Source organism: Struthio camelus, chromosome 9, assembly GCF_040807025.1.
Source record: "Struthio camelus isolate bStrCam1 chromosome 9, bStrCam1.hap1, whole genome shotgun sequence".
NCBI lineage: Eukaryota > Metazoa > Chordata > Aves > Struthioniformes > Struthionidae > Struthio > Struthio camelus.
The window spans coordinates 12,118,632-12,136,810 of record NC_090950.1 but is presented as its reverse complement, the minus strand read 5'-3'; the positions used below and the strand labels follow the sequence as shown (position 1 = coordinate 12,136,810).

At 43.2% G+C, this 18,179-nt stretch overlaps 1 long non-coding RNA gene across 1 annotated transcript in view; it reads left to right on the top strand.

Annotated features, from left to right (window-relative positions):
* The first annotated feature begins 11,898 nt into the window (after positions 1 to 11,898).
* The window catches only part of LOC138068145 (uncharacterized), a 75,505-nt gene continuing 69,224 nt past the window's right edge, over positions 11,899 to 18,179 (top strand). The window contains exon 1 of the long non-coding RNA XR_011142793.1: positions 11,899 to 12,413. This is a non-coding gene — a long non-coding RNA (uncharacterized lncRNA). The remainder of the gene's footprint in view (positions 12,414 to 18,179) is intronic.

Genomic DNA, 18,179 nt, shown 5'->3' with positions numbered 1-18,179 from the left:
AACCCAAACAGTTTAAGCTTCAAGCACATGAAGAAAACAAAAAACGTCTTTTATAATTTCTGAGAATTTTCTCTTCTAGATTTGATAGACTTATAGCTGTTGACTCTTGATTCTTATTTAATCCCTATCGGACTAAAAAGCTTTCTTTTTCAAAAAGAAAAACAAACAAAAGAGGAGAACTGGGCCTTTAAAGTGAAAGACTTTTTTTTTAATTTTTGAGCTAATTATTGACTTGAAAACATACAATGGGTTTATTATCTTACTATTGGAAAAGTGCCAAGGTGAGAATGAACTGCCAATGATATAGATTATATATCACACTGTACAATTAAAACAGCAAACAGTCTGCTGGAAAATATTTTATAGACTACCTTATATAATGGAAAGTTCACAGCAGTCTAACAGAGACCACCTCATAAGTCTTTAATATGAATTCTACCAGAGATTTAAATTAAGGTTCGAACACTAGTGCTTTACAGTCTATCAGTCTTTGTAATGATTACACCTGCCTGCACAGCTTAATTTTGCAACTCTATTATCAGCCAGAATTAACCCACTAGAAAATCTCAGCAGAGATTTGATGTGCTTTTCTCCACTTTCTTTGGTATGTGAATGGCTCTTATTCCAAATAGTGTCTTGGACTTTCTTCTTCCCTTCTTTTCTATAACTTGTGGTTACCAGTTTATCAGGTATTTTGATACTTCTTTTTGTCTTCTGTGATGCGAAAACACTGGCAAGTTTCTGATTAATTAAGAGGCTATTGAAAGACGGTAGGCAAAAATGAGCTCTTTAAATATACATATATATTCGTTTTTAGCGTGTGTGAAATATTTAGAATTTGAGTAAAATTCCTCATGGGCGCAAACCTGTCCCCATTGAAATAATTAGAAATGTTGCTATTGGCTTTACTGGGAGTAGGATCAATACTGCTGTGTGTGATGTTTCATTTCCCTGTCCCCATACAGTGCACGGGTTTTCACTTAAACATGGATAGCATGGATTTCTCTAGGGTTTCTGATCTTTGGCATACTGGAGCTTTATTTTTGTTTCAGGCCTTACCAAAGGAATGTTGTTCTGGTGACGAGTTTGTACTCACTGAATACTGTAGGCCTAAGTACTTAGTATTTGAATAAGACTATTAATGGGATGAATTCTGTATTAACCATCCTCCGTGGAAGCTGATGTTACTTTATATCTTCTTAAGTGTTAATGAGAATTTGACTTTGTGCAAAACTGTAGTCCGGAAAAGGAATTCACATGAGAAATGTCATTTATTTTCACTCTTTTCCATTTTACGTTCACGTTTGGTGGCAGTATTCTACTTGCTTTCCTGGAAAAATGCAGTATGGAAAGAATCTGGGTGTTAATAAAAAGGGTTAAAGAAACCCTTGTGGCTAGCTTTCCTGACTCTTCATAGTCATGAGACCTCTTTGACTGCTTTAAATCTATATAGACGCACTAATGCATCTTGTATTTGTCATAACACTAGGATCTCTGGACTTATTGGCTCCAAAAGGCTAATAAAATAATTTATATTAGCTTTAATTGTCACGATGCAAAAAATGGCCCTAACAGATTGAAATGTGAGTTCTGGCTTGGTACAACTGGCTCCAGAAAGACTGCTCCAAATGGAGACTTTGTGTTCCTCTCAAACAGCCGTGGGTGTCCTCTCGTGCGGTGGCCGTTGCTGCCCTTGCCTCCCGGGCCAGTGGGCTCAGTTTATCGAGACCGACACGGAAGGGGAAGCAGCACAGTCGTTCCTCTTCAGGTGCTCTAGAGGAGATGCGAACGGCATGGTGGGGTACAGCACAGTTTATGAAAGGAAGGGATGGAGGTTTCTGCTGGGTGTCCTCAGAGATGCCCAGGCAGGATCCACGATGCTGGAAGCCATGTTCTTTCCCACCAAATCCTCAAAACCAAGCATTTCAGGCAACACATGAGCTAAAAATACAGCTCCCCACATACAGTCAGAATTGACCCAGCTTTTTAAAACAGACTGCTGAAGAGATTTGAGGCACTCTGTTGCACTTGTCTTAGAAATCCTGGCATTCATCCTGACCTGACATCCATAAGGGTGGTGTTGCCATTTCTGATACGGTCTTTCTATTAAATGTTCTCTGGCCAGCTAATAGCGTTGGAAAGCTCTAAATGTGATGCATGGAGTCGATTAAATGTAACATGTCTTTGAGAAATACTCAGAGATTAAATTCCCTTAAATAACACCAATGTTTTGGTTGTGCTATTTATAAAAGCTAATGAGAATTTGCAAAGACAGGGATTAAAAAGAATTATTTGTCTATTGGCAATTCCCAAGGCTGATTTGCTTCATGAGATAGAAATGTATATGCCTAGGAAAGCTCTAATACACATCTATATTTATAAAGTTATTAAAAAATCAGACTACTAAATTATCTGGCATGGATCGTTGCTGTGTATTGAGGTCTCTTGAATCTTCTTTCTTTTTAACCCCCTCCTATAAGACTACTGTAAAGCTGTCAGGAGTAAAAAGGTGGGATACTTCCTGGGCTTGCAGGATCCAGCACGGTTCGTTGCTGTGCACTGTGAAATGGTCTCTGGGGGGCTCCTGGCACTGGCTGGTTCTTGACAGCTCCTTGGTGCAGGTGAGTAGGGCCCTGATGGGGACTACCAGGGTCTCTGCTGGCCACTTGACAGGGGCTCAGCAGTGGACCTTGGGTTGCTTTAGGAGGCTAGGAAGGAAGGAGCTGGGCATGGAAGGCACAACAGGTGTGGTCCTCAGCTGCAGGCTGAAATTGCCAGCAGATCTCTCCCTACGGTAAACGTGCAGCTGCATGCACTCAAGCTGGAAGACGACACTTAGAAAGGGACAAGGAACTAAGTGGTGGTTACTGGTTATGTATGGTCTTGGTTGGCTGTATAAAACATATTCGAGAAAAAACATATTCAAGCGACAAGGAGAGAAGGAAAATGACCAACATGGTTTAAGAATTGAGGGAAAGTGAAGGAAGATGAATTGGGGATTATAATTAGAGAGCCAAGGAGCAGGCAGGTTTTCCAACCTCAGTGGGAAAAGATGATTGACCTGAGCAGCGGGAGAAAAGAAGAGGAAATATTGCTGACAGCTAAAATGCAGAAGCTATTATTTGAGAGACTGACCTCTAAAGTTATAAAAAAAAGAAAAGAAAAGAAGCAGTGAATCTTGCAGCATTCATACTGGAGTTAACTTGCTCAAAGAAGCTGAAGAAACAACATTTGAAAGCTAGAGTACATTAAAAAAAATTGCTAAGGTTATTACATGCATGTTATGTTTCACATGCTGCGCAGACACATATGTTTGTAGCACTCCATTCCTTGCGTTGATCAGAGGATAAAAATGTCAAAACGCATTTTACAGTATTTGGTAAAGATGTTGAAGATGCAGAATTAGAAATAGAATTACAAGTAAAAAAAAAAAAGCAAAGCAAAAGACATTAAAGAGGATGATATCAGTTATCTAAGGCTTCCTCCTTCCATGCTTACTTCCTCCATTCTTTGCTGGGCAAATCCTTCAGTGCATGAGGAATCATCCTTCATTAAAAGCCTGCTTGCAGCCTTCGGGTATATTACTCCTCCAAAGTGCATCTCTGTTATGAATAATGTAGTGCTTTGGTTTTTCTGAATAATATAAAACAAAGGGTCAGATCTTTAGCCAGGATATACTGGAGTCATGCTGTAAAATCACGCTGGACAGTGCATTCCTTCCCCTGTGCTTCGGGCATAGACTCCTCAGGGCATTCGGTAAGCTCAGGTTTAGAGGTGTGAATTTTTTGAAGAACGAGGCTGAATGATTTAACCCACTCTGCTATAGCCCTGCTATGTGAAGACGAAGGCTGAGTGCGCACTGATGGACGCGAGCTTGTTTGCCTGTACTGGTGTTTGAGTAGATACAACCTTGCCTCCCTCCATGGCTTGCTGTCTGTTACACTAGACTTGGACACAGACCATTTTTAGTCTTGTTTCCCCTCCTTTTTTTCTTTCTCTCTTTTTTTTTTCTTCTTCTGGTTCTGAAATTTCATTGATCATTTAGTTTCTCTTACAAATTGGATATCATAAAAGACTGCTGTGGTTACTCCTCAGTTTCAGACTTTCTGCTTATTTTATATTCTTTCTAGTCCTATTTTCTCTGTCATTTCTTTTCTTAGTCAAGATTTCTCTTATCTGAAAAAGTATCTCCTCTTTATAAAAAGAATGTGCAGTCAGATGTCTAATAAGGCACTGTTAAACAAGTCCTAATTATGAGTAACATTGCTGAGTGTTGCTAGTGATTGTCTTCTGGTATGGAAAATTGGCCTCCTGAAAGACCATGTGAATGTGTAAAATAATTACTTGTCTGCTAGGTGTTTGTTTTGTTTTGTTTTGTTTTCAGATAACAAATTAGGTCCTGGTAATTATGTCTTGATCACAGACATCTAGGCAATGATTTCCCCCCCCCCCTTTTTTTTTTTTAAAAAGTATGACCAAATCACTTGTATCTGCCAGAAAAAAACGTCATGGAAATTTACCCCAAGCAGATGTTCAGCAAGGTGACAGTCAGATCACTGATGCAATCCAGAGCAGAGCACATGGACAACATTCAAGATTGCAATCGGCATATTTGCTTCCTCAGGCCATGGTATTTGGAGGTCTAATGATGCAAAAAAATCCTACTAGCTGCCTCTTAAGCGCCTATAGGCCTTTAAAAATCAGGCTGCTAATTAGTCCAGGCCTGAGATTTTTTCTAGAATATCTCCTTCCCAAGATCACTCTGTGTGGGGTTACCCTGCTTGTTGTGCACATCATAAAACCAGTTAGACTCTTCCTCACGTGTTCATACGCTACCCCTAGTCTTGTACAGTGCCTGATGCCAGAGGATCTTCAGCTATGGTACAGAGTACAGATTTTCCCTTTTGCAAATGCTTGGACTTGTTCCCCATCCAGGATTAATCTTCATGTGGCAGCTACATCGCTGTGGTGAATAATGCTGCCTGCCTTTAACCTGGAAGAAGAGAGTTTAATGTGGAGCATGGGACCTCCAGCGTCTGTGCAGGCCGTCTAGAGGTGCTCTTCCAAAGACCGCAGTGCTAGAATCACTCCTTTGTGATCATAGTATATGAAATAATCCCCAAAATTGAGCGATGACTTGTCTTCACACTGTAACCAGAGATATTTGTGAGTAGCAGGATGTAATGCTTAAATCCTCACAGCCCTCTTATCTGTCTGTGTGGAGCATACCGTACAATCCCTGTGGCATTCCCCATGGCTCCCGCTCTGCAAAGTAGTTAAGTGTGTCCTGAATTTAAAGTATGGCTCCAGAAGGACTGCTCATATGCTTAATGTTACACAATGCATGTGATTATCTTGCTGGGCAATGGAGAGAAATATTAATCTCACAGGATCCCAGACATGCATGTGTTTTCTTCGTATGCAACCTGCACATAACCAGGAAGTAAACCAAAGCCAGTGTTAACCCACGTCATGGAGACTTCCCCGGTCTGTGCCGATCTGTTAGTTTCCCCAAGATGCAAAATGGTCTCTTTCTGTATAAAAACGCTTGAGTTTTGACGAGAACTACAAAGCGAGCAGCTATTACTTGTCCTTTGTCAAGGACCTGTTTTCCTCTATTTGTCATTAACATTTGTCAGCTGGTAAATTATGCACATTTTTCCTTCTGTCTCTCCTGTTTTTTAGCTAGCCATAATTATGCTGACTGAGTCCCGTGTAGACTTGTTTTCAGCTGCATTGCTTACATGCCTCTTTAATAGACTGTAATTTTTGTTAAGTAAGTTATGTCAGATTAACTACTTCCGATAAGATGTGGTATTATACTTGGGTTTTCTTTTTCCCCCAGCTGGATGCACAGAATGTGTCACTGCTGACTTGCTTTCTCCTGCTAGCTAAATAGCAATATGCCACTGCAGCAAAACTTCTGTCTGAGGATTCATTGGCTTTTTTTGTTGGCTAGTAATGAGGCTTTGAGGTAGCTCGCTGCTCCTGATTGGTGACAGAGCGCACGAGAAAAGGAGTAGTGCAAACCACTCATTAACTCGTAGTGAAAACCTCAGCGTTTCAGTTCGTAACGATGGGAAAGACTTAAATCCTTAGCGTTCAAATTTGGCTGTTTTATTTTTTTGGCCCCTTTCCTTGTTTTGTGGACGTAACTGATTGAAGCGTTGATTGTGCTGTTGCTGCCGAGTTTGTGTTGCGCTTGTGCTGCCAGATGGCTCTGGTTTCGGCTGGGGGCGCCGCTCTTTGGCGACGCCATGGAGCGTTTGGATTTGCTGAGGTCTGAGCGGGGTTTTGTCAATGTGCTGATCGCTCGTGGGCGCGGGGGGCCTGGAGCATCCCCGAGAGCGGCACTCGCACAGCGCGGACGAGGTGGGCCAGCCTCCGCCCCGGCGCCCGAGGCGCGTGGGCATGGGGATGGCGCTCGTGGCCTCAGGCGTACTGGAGTGGAAGTTGGTGCTGGTTCAGAGGCGGCAGTTCATCCTCAGTTAGGGTGGCTGCTGGTCCAGGCTGCAAAGTGCCGTGGTGGCCTCTGCATGGGTTTGTAGCCATCAGAAGCAGCAAAGCTGCAGACCTAGTAAAGACATCTCCAGCTATTACCCTTCCTTTGTTTTATTGCTTGAAAAGTAAATGAACGGTTGTATGACTCTCCGCAGGGTGAAATAGCTAAGTTTCACAGTACCCTGAGTACGTAAGAGTTTCAGTGTCGTTCTCTAGCCCTGTGACGGAGTTCCTCTAATCTCATAGATTTCAGTGTCAGTCATGGCGTTAGTAGCTTTACCAGATTTCGTTGCTTTAATGCACTACAGTGAATTATATTTCTGGGGCCTCATATGAAAGAGGATTAGCTACTGGAAAGCTCTTTGTTTGTTTGTCTTACTGTTTCTTTAAAGCAGTAAATAAAATGTGAAAATAACAATATTGTGTATTACAAATAATAGGCTATTTTCTCCCCTGGTTTCACCCTGGAGAGCATGTCGTTTGTCAAGTGTGAGGATGATAGCATGGATCGTATAAGTCATCTTAAATGTGATTTGCCACCTGCCTGATTGTTCAGAAGTGTATGCATGCTTAATTAATCTAATTAGTCAATGCACATATAAGAAACAAATTTACAGGCGCTCTGTCATCTCAAATAAAGCATTTTTGTTTTCCTAGGATAAATAATTCATTATGGAGTCGAGTGCTAGAGTGTAATCCTGGAGACCCGGCTTTTTTTTAAATAATAAAAATTAGAATGATTGTGTTATTTCTTCCTCTTTTCCTTTAAGTTTTATTTGGCTTCCCTTTAAACAGGGATTTCATGCAAGCAATGCAGTATATCTGCACTGGAGGAAAATAAAATTCCCTTCTGAAGGAGAAGCAGAGAGTGCACTGGTTCCTGCATCATACGCATTTTCTTGTGAAAGATGGTGTCTGTTTCGGTACAGACGCAGAACTGCAAAACACGCATGGTGTTTTCTTCTGCTTCAAAGGCTGGTCCATTACTTAAGACAATATCATGTGAAAATGGAACGAGGGGAACTGAATCTTTCTGGTAGGAGCAATCCTACACAGACAAACCAGTATAATGCAATAGAGTCCAACTGTAAACATCTGGATGTCTTAAATTCTTAAAATTACATCTTAAATTCATAAAATCACATCATCATTAGCTGCCTAAAATTGCTGTGAGAAAGATGGTCTGAATAAAGGGAGGTCCTGAAGGTAAAAGGTAGACTATAGACACTGTGGATTTTAAATTATTGCAAGAGGGTCCAATCTTTTGGCCAGATTTCTGCCTTGGGAACTGTACAGGCAGGTAGGATGGCTGCAGGAAGAGTTGGACAGGAGCCAGTGAGTCGGTTGCAGGATGGGAAGGCAGAAGTCTTGGCAGGCTTGTCTTCTGCCTCAGAAGCATGATCTAAGGAAGGAATGGGGAAAAGTTGCAGGGAAAATCTAAGAATTTGTACTTAGCTGAGAAAAGAGTTGAGAAGCACTGAAGGAGAAGTAGAATGGTAATCACAGGAATGTGATTGCTATATCATCACCATCAGGAAGAACACAGCATTCCTCATCCACTGTCCGCTTTGTGGGAAAACCCAAAAACACCGGGGATCCCTTTTGTTGTTTCTGTACCAATCTGCAAAGCAGCAACACGGAGCCCAGCTCTTCACACCTTGGCAAGCGAAGGGTGTCCACTTCCATGAGACCCTGCCTTCAGCAGATGTGCGCTGGCTAATTCTGTGAATTGTAGCTGTTCTCTTGCAATGGTTTCTCCAGGGACCTAGTGAGACAATGAAGACCCTCTCTGAGGTTCTTGCTGCTATAGTTCTGCTATTAGGAAGGATGAAATTTGGTATGAAGAAGGGAAGAGAATTTATCAGCTGATTCTATTTTAAAACAGTCTATACTATCCAGAGTGGAAAGAAATTCAGTATGCTGTACTTTGAGCTAGGTTTTGGGATTCTTTTTTCTTATTGGGTCTGTAAATAGCAATACAAAATGAGTTAAATGCATGTTCTTTAATAATAACTTTAAGAAGATGTCTTTCAGCTTTGGAACCGGTAAGCTGCAGTAAGCTTTGAAACCGGTAAGCTTTACTTTCTCTCCGGATGTTGAGACAATTCCTTCCCTGATTAGCAGGTTTAGTCCTGCTTCTTAGCCTCCAGTTCCACAGGAAAACTCCCTGAACCTGATTCTCCATTGAAATACATGGTATGAAGTTGCCAGGACAAACGAAATTGGTGGCTGTAATTACTGGCTGTAGCTGAAGGAGAATCAAAGCTGTTTTCTGGGTGGATTTGTACTGCTGTAATACTTACCATAGTGTTTTACAGTTCTCTTCACAAAACCATGGCGAGTTTGACCACCAAAGCAGAAGCTCTGGTGAGGGGATATTTAAGCAGTAGATTTGGCTTAGTTTTCATGCAGAGATTAGGGCAGAACTCCTGCAAAACACATTAATATGAAACTGAATAACTAGTATTTTAGAACCACGAGTGTTACTGCAGCTATAGTTAGAAATGAAAAGTAGCCTGTTTAAAGGTGTTGTGATGCTGTCCTAGGAATTCTGCTTGATTTTAGAAACTTATTCAATGGAACATGATGAGAAAGGTGATCTGTTCCGAGAGCCCCGCTCCCATGCAGTGTGGCCAGGCCAGTGGATTTGCGCATTTGTCTCACTGGTGGTGCTGAATAAGGAGATGCTCTCCAGCACTCGCTGTGAAGTTTAGCACTGCCTACCTGCCCTTTTACCTCTCTTGTGGAAACTTGACTTCACCTTTCCATAACAATTTCGACCTGCGATGAAAACCCCTTTTGCAGAGCTTTGTGCTGGATTGGGGCTGAAGTCTTTCTGCATTTTATGAAAACGTGTTATCAGCTGCTCTTGGTATTTGCAGAGTTTTTGTTACTACTGAATCTGCGTGGCCAGTAGTCCTTGACTATATATCTTTGTCTCACAGCTGCTCAGTGAGATAGGAATAGAGTTGTTCCCATTTCCTATTTGAAAACTGAGGTAGAGTGGTTAAAACTCATACCCAACAGTTACAGGAACTACTGATTTTTAGGCACCAGTGCCTAGCAATGGACTTCCCAGCTCCAAATTAGGTAGCTGGGAAATGAGGGGGGACGAGATATTTCAGAAAGGAAATTATGGATTCAGTAGGAGTGATAACCCCAAATAAATACAATGACAAGAGAAAGGGTGCATCTTGGGCTCTTGAGAGACAGGATGTAGAGGTGCTTTTCTCAGTGCTACCAGGAGGTGCCTCTCTCTACTTGGGATATATAGCCCATGAAGGAAATTGCCTAAGCCTTTTCTGGCAGAAATTGATCTGGGCTTACTCATTATTTCTTTCCAAAAGAGTTGTGTGGGTGCTACCGACCTTTATCACAGTAGTCCAGTGGCTAGAAAGCTTGTTGAGGAAGATATGAATGTTTCTCTCCTTTCTGTGGGGGAAGCCAGGACCTCACCTGTCTCTTTCGGGAGTTCGCTGTGGTGTCCTGGGTCAGCCCAGTGCAGTTAGGACGAGCCTGTGGACAGCTCGGTGCTATGCCTCACGGTCCTGACCCCAGCCACATCCTCGCATCCACATGCTGGGATGAAATTATCCCTTTGCATGTCCAGGTTTCTTTTGGAAGGGAATCCTGGGGCACGTACAGAGAGGGAGCGAGGTGCATTTCAGCAGGTCTCCTGGAGTGAATTATGAAAAAGCAGGAGCACAGGGAGCTCTGCATCTGCCCCTCTCTGCAGACTTGACCCAAGTCCCTCCAACTGAAAGTGTGCGGGAGAGAAATCATAATGCACATGGGTAGGGAAAGGGTGGCAATTACTCTGTGCCCTCCTGATTTGGGATTTCCCTCTGGCAGGGGGCACTTGAGTCCCTGCTCCAAGGACTGTCCATGTATTTTCTTCAGAAAAATGCTTTCTTGCTTTATTATCTCCACCATGGTATTTTAGGCCAAATTTTGGACCTAATCTATTTGGCAATGTCACTTTCCAGAAGTGAGATTTCTCTTTTACTATTTCTGTATCTCCAGCGCTGAGAGCTTTCTGTGCGTCTGATCCCATCATTGCATTTAGCCTATCATAAATGCAAATAATGATAATTAGATGGCGAATAAGGCTATTACAGAGGCAGTTTGGTGCATATTTCACTGATTGGGCCAAATCAGGAAGCTATGCAATGCATACTGGCAGCTTTGCGAGTAAAAGTGCTTATTACTTATCTCAGAGTGTAGTGTGCTACCAATTAATGGCTCACAAATCTTGGCTGTCAGTTTGTGTAGGTTGTGAGGAGTGGTAGATCATTAGCTTTCTGTGGCACAGAGCTGAATTACAATGCCAGTCCTGCAAGGTAGGAAATTTGCAAGTTTAATCTGGTGGAAAAGAGCCTTTTGTCTACCAGCATCCTGCTGGTTGGGCTGAGAAGATGCACTCGGCACTTTGACTTCTTTAAAACCTTTCTTCTGTTTTATGCTCAGTGGGTTTCAGCCTCTCACACATGGGCCTTCCCTCCGTGGGAGGCTTCCTGCACCGCTGCCTTCTCCGACGCGCGCGTTGGGCTCCCAGGAGCACCGGTGCCTGGAGGAGGAGCCCTGCCAACCATGTGCTGTGCCCTCATCCCTGTCGGAGTAGCGGCAGATGCTGAAATGAAACAATGCAGACAGCGCCCAGACAGCAAGCTGGTGTGTGACGAGCAAACACGGCGCTACAACAAAGGCAAAATCAAAAAAACAAACCCAACGAAAAGAACAGGGTAGAAGAATAAAAAGTGCCTATGCTTTGGCAGACAGCTAAAACACAGTGCAGCCATCCTCCTGCCATGCAAATGGGAACAAATCTAATTCTCAGGGCACTGATAGAGTCTAACTGTACGTTTGTCTCTAGAAGGCAGTGTGGGCAATAGCTATGATTAACTTGCATAACAGTTGCCTTATAGCACTAACGTTTTTTGTTCTCATGTATAATGTTAACTTGTGCTGCTACTGATTCTGCTGATGACGGCTTGCTCTGAAGCGTTGTCAAGCGCTCCTTTTCCCTTTTGCTCTTCTCCCAGGATTTTTCAAGCAGATCTCAAAAGCTCTGACAGGATTTGGAGGTGTCTAGTACGATTCTTCTTTGGCACAGCCCGTGGTGGACATAGGGTCTGGCAACGATTCTGCTATGCCTTTTGCACAATTCAGTCTTGAGAAAGGCCAAAGTCAAAGTATGGCATTTCAGAAGGTAACAGATGCTCCGTTTCTGAGTCTCCAAATCAACAGCAATCTTTTTGCCCAAACTTCAGTTCTAAGTAGAAAATCCCGTTTTTTCCCTCAGTCTGACCAAGACTGCTGAACTCATGGGAGGCATTGTGCAATGTGTTTCACTGCATTTTAACCATGCCTTGCCCATGAGCCTTGTAATCAGGACCTAGAAAGAGAGGACCCTTCAGTTTGAAAGAAAAATGTCAAAGAGAAGCCAGATGTAGCAAATCTGTAATTGCAGAACGGTTGCTCGTATTTATTTTATTTAAGGCCCACCAAGCCCTGTGCCTTCAGAGGAAGCTCTAGCCTGGCCCTCCATTGGGAAGACTCCCGGGTTCGCTACTCTGTGTTTACCTTTGTTAGGATTGCTGTGGAATAATTTATTTTGCTGAGTTTGTCTGGCCTAAGGATACATTTGTGCCCTGTGGCGCTGGAGTGCTGACATGAAGGCAGTGTGCTGCAAATTATACACTGTGGGGCGAGGACTTCAGACCAGGCACACTTTGACCTGAAGTAAATTTTTGTAGAAACGAGGTGGGAATATATCAGCGCTGCACATCTACACTACGTCTGAAACACTGTGTTTGTACAGGAAGACATGAACTGAGCTTTCTAGTGAAATGCTGTGTCGGAGATTATCACCCTTGGAGGAGGATGAACAAATGTCTTTTCAGTTTGTGCAGGTATTTTCAATGTTATCTGATCTATGAATAGAAAAAAAAAAACACTAATCAAGATAAGGACTGCTTAGCATATATAAAAGCTGATGTGCCTTTCAGAGATGCCAGTCAAAAGGGAGTGCTAGCTGAAGAGCAGCCGTGATTATTGCAAAGTTTGCGAATGCTCAGGATTTTTTATTTTTTTTAGTTTAACTACAAGGGAATTGTAAATACCTGCAAAGGAGAAAGTGCAGTTGCCAGAGGACTCGTCATCCTTTTCTGCCATTCTCTGTGAACACATCTCCTTGAAGAGTCACATTTCTTGTTGCTCCCTGGGTAGATTCTGTGGGCACTGGTGTCACTGTGTGGCTAGGCAGCCTTGGAGTAGTTTTCCCCTTAGTTCAGGCAGCTTTGGTGCCGTATGCTGTTGTCAGCGGGGCAGGTCGGGTGCTGCGGTTGGGAGGAGCAGTGGTGGCAATGCTCCCCCCCCGGTTGCGGTGCTCGGCTGGGACGCGGACCCCTGTGAAGTGCTCTGCAGACGGGTAGTCGGCAGCTAGGGCAGCCTGGCCGTATGCTGCAGTAGCCTTTGTCGTATTCGCTCGCGTCTTGTTTTTCGCCCTTTTTGAGCCGCGTGTGGGGCAGAGTGGCTGCAGTCCCCTCAGGTGGGGAATGCAAGATCAGATGCTCTGTCCACACAGAGGAAAGGTGGGGCCGCTCACAACTGGTCCAATGCTAGAGACGGTTTTATTAAAATGTAATTTGAGCCACTCTGGTGCTATTAACTACGATAAAAATGTTTTCTTTATTCTATCTGCAGTATATCCAGTTTACGATACTTCCTAGGCCCTCTGATAGGTTCATTTCTTTGTCATTTGATCAGTGAAATATGAAGGAAGAGTTGGAATCCATAGTGTTATTGTGTGGGAGTCATCTGTGCCTTGTGTTTCAGTATTCCCGATCTTAATGACTCTCCTTTGGTTGCAGTCTTTCATCTGGCACGAAGGTAGCTGAGCTTCACAGTCCTTTTCTGAATGAAGGAGGGGGGGAAGGGAGGAGTGCTGGTATGGCAGGTTTTGTATGGCCACGAGACACTAATATCTGTGCTGAGCAAGAGCTGCTAAATAAACTGCAAGTATTTTCTTAAACGGTTAAATTCAGCTGCGAGAGAACTCTTAGTTTAGTTTCACGTGCCCCACGATGTAAGGTAGACCTCTTGCTCAGTCACAGCTAGTTTAAACAGCTGACTGTTGGGGATCAAACCACAGAGTTAAGGCAATTTGCAAAACTCTTTGCTGAGGTCTTTCCTCCCAGCAGGGGGGGAAAAAAAAGCTAACTTTGCTAGAGAAATTATTCATTGTGAATCATTCACTTAATTCTCATAATAAATGGTTTCCTACCCCTGGTTCTACTGACTAATTACTGTGTTTAACATTCTTACTTGCTTTTGTTTTCTACTCGGCTTAATTTTGCTAGGATGAGATAGTCTGGAAGAGTCTAAACTGTGGGATGAAAGCTTAGCATCTGTACTGGTCTAGCTCCCTCTGAGCACCAGGATTTTAACGACCGATTCTGCTGCAGCCATTCACAGCTAAACTATACTTAGTAACTAAGCTTGCTGAATAGTTGTGTCCTGGGTAGTGGAGTCTCTCCTTAGGCTTCTCTCTGTGGAGAAGACCATGCATGAGGCACTTGTAGCTGGCCCCATTTTCTGCTGTATCTTTGATTAGCTTCTCTGGGTTGGTGAAGTAGCTTAGAGCTGCAGCCCTGCTCCCTTTTTGCTTCTCTTTCTAAAGCTCTGTAGTGTGCACAGCAGTGTGTTTGCAGAGCCTCTCTACCTCCACGGGATTCCTGGCTCCCTCTGCTTGGCTTCCAGACGTGGCAGGAATTGTCCCATGGACTACCCAAGGGGGTTGGTTTTGAGCTGCAGAGAGAGGTGGCCCCGTGTGGCCAGAACTTGCATGCTCTTACATGCTTCACGCTCCCTGCCCCCAAGTTGTGCTCACTGTATGATATGTTACATGTTATCACTATATGATATGTTGAAGGCTAGTTTTTCAGCATCAGCAGGGGTTAGCAAATTGAAGCTAGTTTGCAGCTATGAGAATATACTTTGGAATTTATCTGCACATTGTTTTATCCAAAGAACTTCAACTGTATTGATTTTTCAGTGTCAAACATACCATGAAGATTGGCATACTAGGGTAACATCAAAACGCTCAGTCAGGATCGTGGGTAATTCCTTTGCTATGCAGTCACAAAGCAGAGACATGTCCTGTCCCAGAGACTACTGCAAGCTATTTCTCAAGTGCAATATTAAATGCATTAAAGTCCTTTAAGGAGAGATTGAATCCCGAATTCGGTGCCAGCACTCTGCAGTTGATAATGCTAGTGAATAAAAGCCTGAAGAAAACTCCTCAAGTGTGAACTCAGTCTGACGCTTTAACAGCTGAAGGTGATGCTGTAGCAAAGTTATAGTGCTCTCCCTCAAGAAGCCATAAGGAGAACAGGAGAATTGCAATTGCTTCCAGTGGTGCATTTGCATCTATAGATATTTTACGGATGTATCTATATGATATGACTAATAATTGTCCAGTAACGAATATGGAAAAAGGATTCTTCTTTATCTCTAAATGCTGATAATGCTGCTTTACATCACAGGAGGCCATGAGGAAGCAGAAGCAGAAGCCCTAACTGGTACAACTGAGAAGAATATTGAATCTGAGGCAATTAAAGGAATGTGAAGTTGACTGGAAGTGAAGTTTGACTAAACCTTATCAAGGGCTCTTCTTACAAAAGTACCTTTGACTTCTATTGCCCTGTGATTATTTGCACTACCAGAGGAAAACTCTGCAGATTTCTTACTATCTAGGTTACAGAGTTCTGTTTGAGTTTCCAGAAGAATGTGGCAAACAAGGGCAGGATACAAAGTAAAGTAATAACAGACTTTCTTTCCTAACTGAGTAGAAGGCACATGGTCTTTGTAGCTTGTTATGAGCCAAGGTGCTATAGACATAATTCTAGGCTATTGCTAGGAATTTAATTATCTTTTTTGATAATCTTTTATCATATTTTGATTTTTTTACTCTTCTTATGCCAACCTTACAAATTGATATTGAATGTGTGTGTGTGCTTGCTTCAGTGTAAGCAGAATTTGACCGAGACGAAGGGCTCTTGGCAATTTTTCTGTGAAAGCCAAGTCTTACTTGTGTTTCTGTGAGGCAGCTGACTGACTTCAACTAGATGTGTCCCTATGCAGCTTTTCCCTTGGTGGTGGGGGGGCTGTGAACACTGTGACTAATGACATTTCTTATGGGTTTGTGTGCTGAGATCGTGTGACAGGTAACTAAGAATGTGTGAGGTCAAGTTAGCTTTTCTCAGGACTTGGGATATTTATATGGATCTCTCTTTTCACCTCAGTTCTTCCACTCCTACCTAACTCGAGAGGTCTCTGTTATCAAATGACCAACCTCAAACTGCAGCTCTTCTGTGTGGAGGACACCTAGGTGACAATGTTGTATCTTTCAAGTGGTTCACACATTCAAGACGTATTAAGCTATAGAAAGGCTATGATTATGTAAGCCTCGTTTCTTTAGGAAAAACAGACCAAAAAGTCTTCAGAGTACTTGTGCGAGTAATGGAAGTAGGGTTTGTCACAAATAAAATATTAAGCATATTTAAATCTAGCAGTTTAAAACAGTGCTCAAGTCCAAACACGTCACTCTTGGCGTTGCACCATACATTTGGAATGAACATTTCTCTCTGTGTGCTCCTGTAGTTTGTTGAAATTTGAGTACTTTTTCAGAATCTACACGGGTCCTGCAGAAAACGGGCATGAACAACTCCACCAGCCAGTGAAGCTGTAAGGAATAGTTACTGCCCCAGTGTAGGCCACCCGTGGTGTGTTAGGGCATAGTCCTCTGCGTTGACTTTCCTGCCGCTGATCCAGGTGAAGCGGCTACACTGTGTAAGCACCGTCTTACCATCCCTCCCCTCCTCCCCTCCCAGAGCTGAGTCCCCTCAGTTCTGCTGTGTTGCATGTTTCCTCTCTAAATTGTAAAATGATCCAGGCCAAACTTTTAAAATAGCATTTCATGCATTTTATGGTGTGTAGACAAGCACTGACACTGGCATTACATTCTAGGAGGGAAAGGATCAGTGTTTTAGGATGGGCCGTGGAGGGGAACCAGCTCCGGATCAGTGGTAGTGAGGCTGGTTTGTCTAATTGTGTTCCCACGCAGGGATCAGAGCAGGAGCTGGGAATACTGGACTGCTCCTACCTGAAGTGGTGGCTCTGTAGGGGGCACGGAGGCAGGTCACTAGACAGTGGTTCACAGCTGTCCCTGGGCAGAACCACGGTGGTATCGCCACCGCCAAGTCATGGGAACGGAGGCAGTTGTTTGGTGGATTAAGGGGTTGAGAGTGTCTCTGTCCTTGACATTTTAGGCCCCAGGAAAACCAGGAGAGTGGTTCTTGCTCTCCCTGGGGAGAAGAGACTTGAATTCTCCGTTGCCTGCGGGGCCTCGTTCCGGATGTAATTTTCTGTTCTCTGTCGCCCCAAAAGCTAAATCTCAGCAGTTGTGCTGATTTGCCTCATCTTTATGTTGATTTTAATGGATCTGTTTCCTGGGTGAAGTGCTGCTTACCATCACAATGGCAGCAAGATTGGGTGTTTCTAGTTTTTTAGTGTGTATGAGGGTAAAATGAGGCCAATAAGAGTTATTCAATGCAAGGGGGCATTGGGAAGGTCATCACTTACAGCACTTTCCATCTGTTAGCAACAAGCTGTTAAGAAATATCCACGTAGTTAACTCCTGAGATTAGAGAGTCAAGGCAAATTCTGAGAGAACTAGTTACAGCTTAATAATAATAAGCAGCACAATATTGCAAATAGTGTACCAAATCAGAAGTATTTGAAAAGCAGACCTTGCTCTGTCTATAAAATCATGAAAAGAGAGAAAAGCAGTGCAAACCTCATGAGAATTTTGCTAACTTCTCTTTGCTGTCTTTCCCTTCTTGTCTCAGGCTCTATTTGCAGTGATTCATGAAAAAAGCCCTGAAGAGCTGACATTTGGGCTTTGGTCCTTGACACTTAAGTAAAACACTTTAAAGTGTAGTTTGGGAGCTTTAGGCTCCTTCCTTCCACTCACTCTTTCAAACACTTTTGAAATAAAAAAAAAAAAAAAAGCACTAACGGATGTTGGTTTTCAATTTTCCTTTCTTCTGACTTAATCTGTTCTCTCGGGTGCTTGTGGAAAGTGAATCATTTCAAGGCAGTGTTGGCAGCCCGCTCGCAGGCTGTAAACCCGAGGGGTTCGGGACCGTGGTAAACACTGCCACTTTGTTCAGCGATTTGAAGAAAGTCTGCGAATACAGGGGCAGCGTGAACAAGCTATGTTACCATGAGGAAAACAATGGGACTTAAGAGTTAAAGAGCAGGAACGCGCAATAAAATTATTGGGGCTTTTCCACTGCAGACCTGCCTAGGAAACTAATCAAGATAGCGCTTAACACCTATGCAGGGCTTTGTTTCCAAAGACCTGTGCAAACATAACCGAGGGCACTTCTGAAACAGCTGTGGGAGCGGCTGAAAACAAGTCAAATTCTTTGTACTTCATATATGGGGAGGAAAAGCCTTTGAATCGGTAAATGAAGACCGTTAGGCCGTTTCCCTGTGGCTCCATGGTGAGTCAGCAGCAGAGCCAGAAGCTCCCAGGCTTGTACTCAATCTCTCTGCTTGTATCCGCGCGTCTCCTCTGCCAGATCTGACTGTGCGCGCTGCACAGAAGCTCA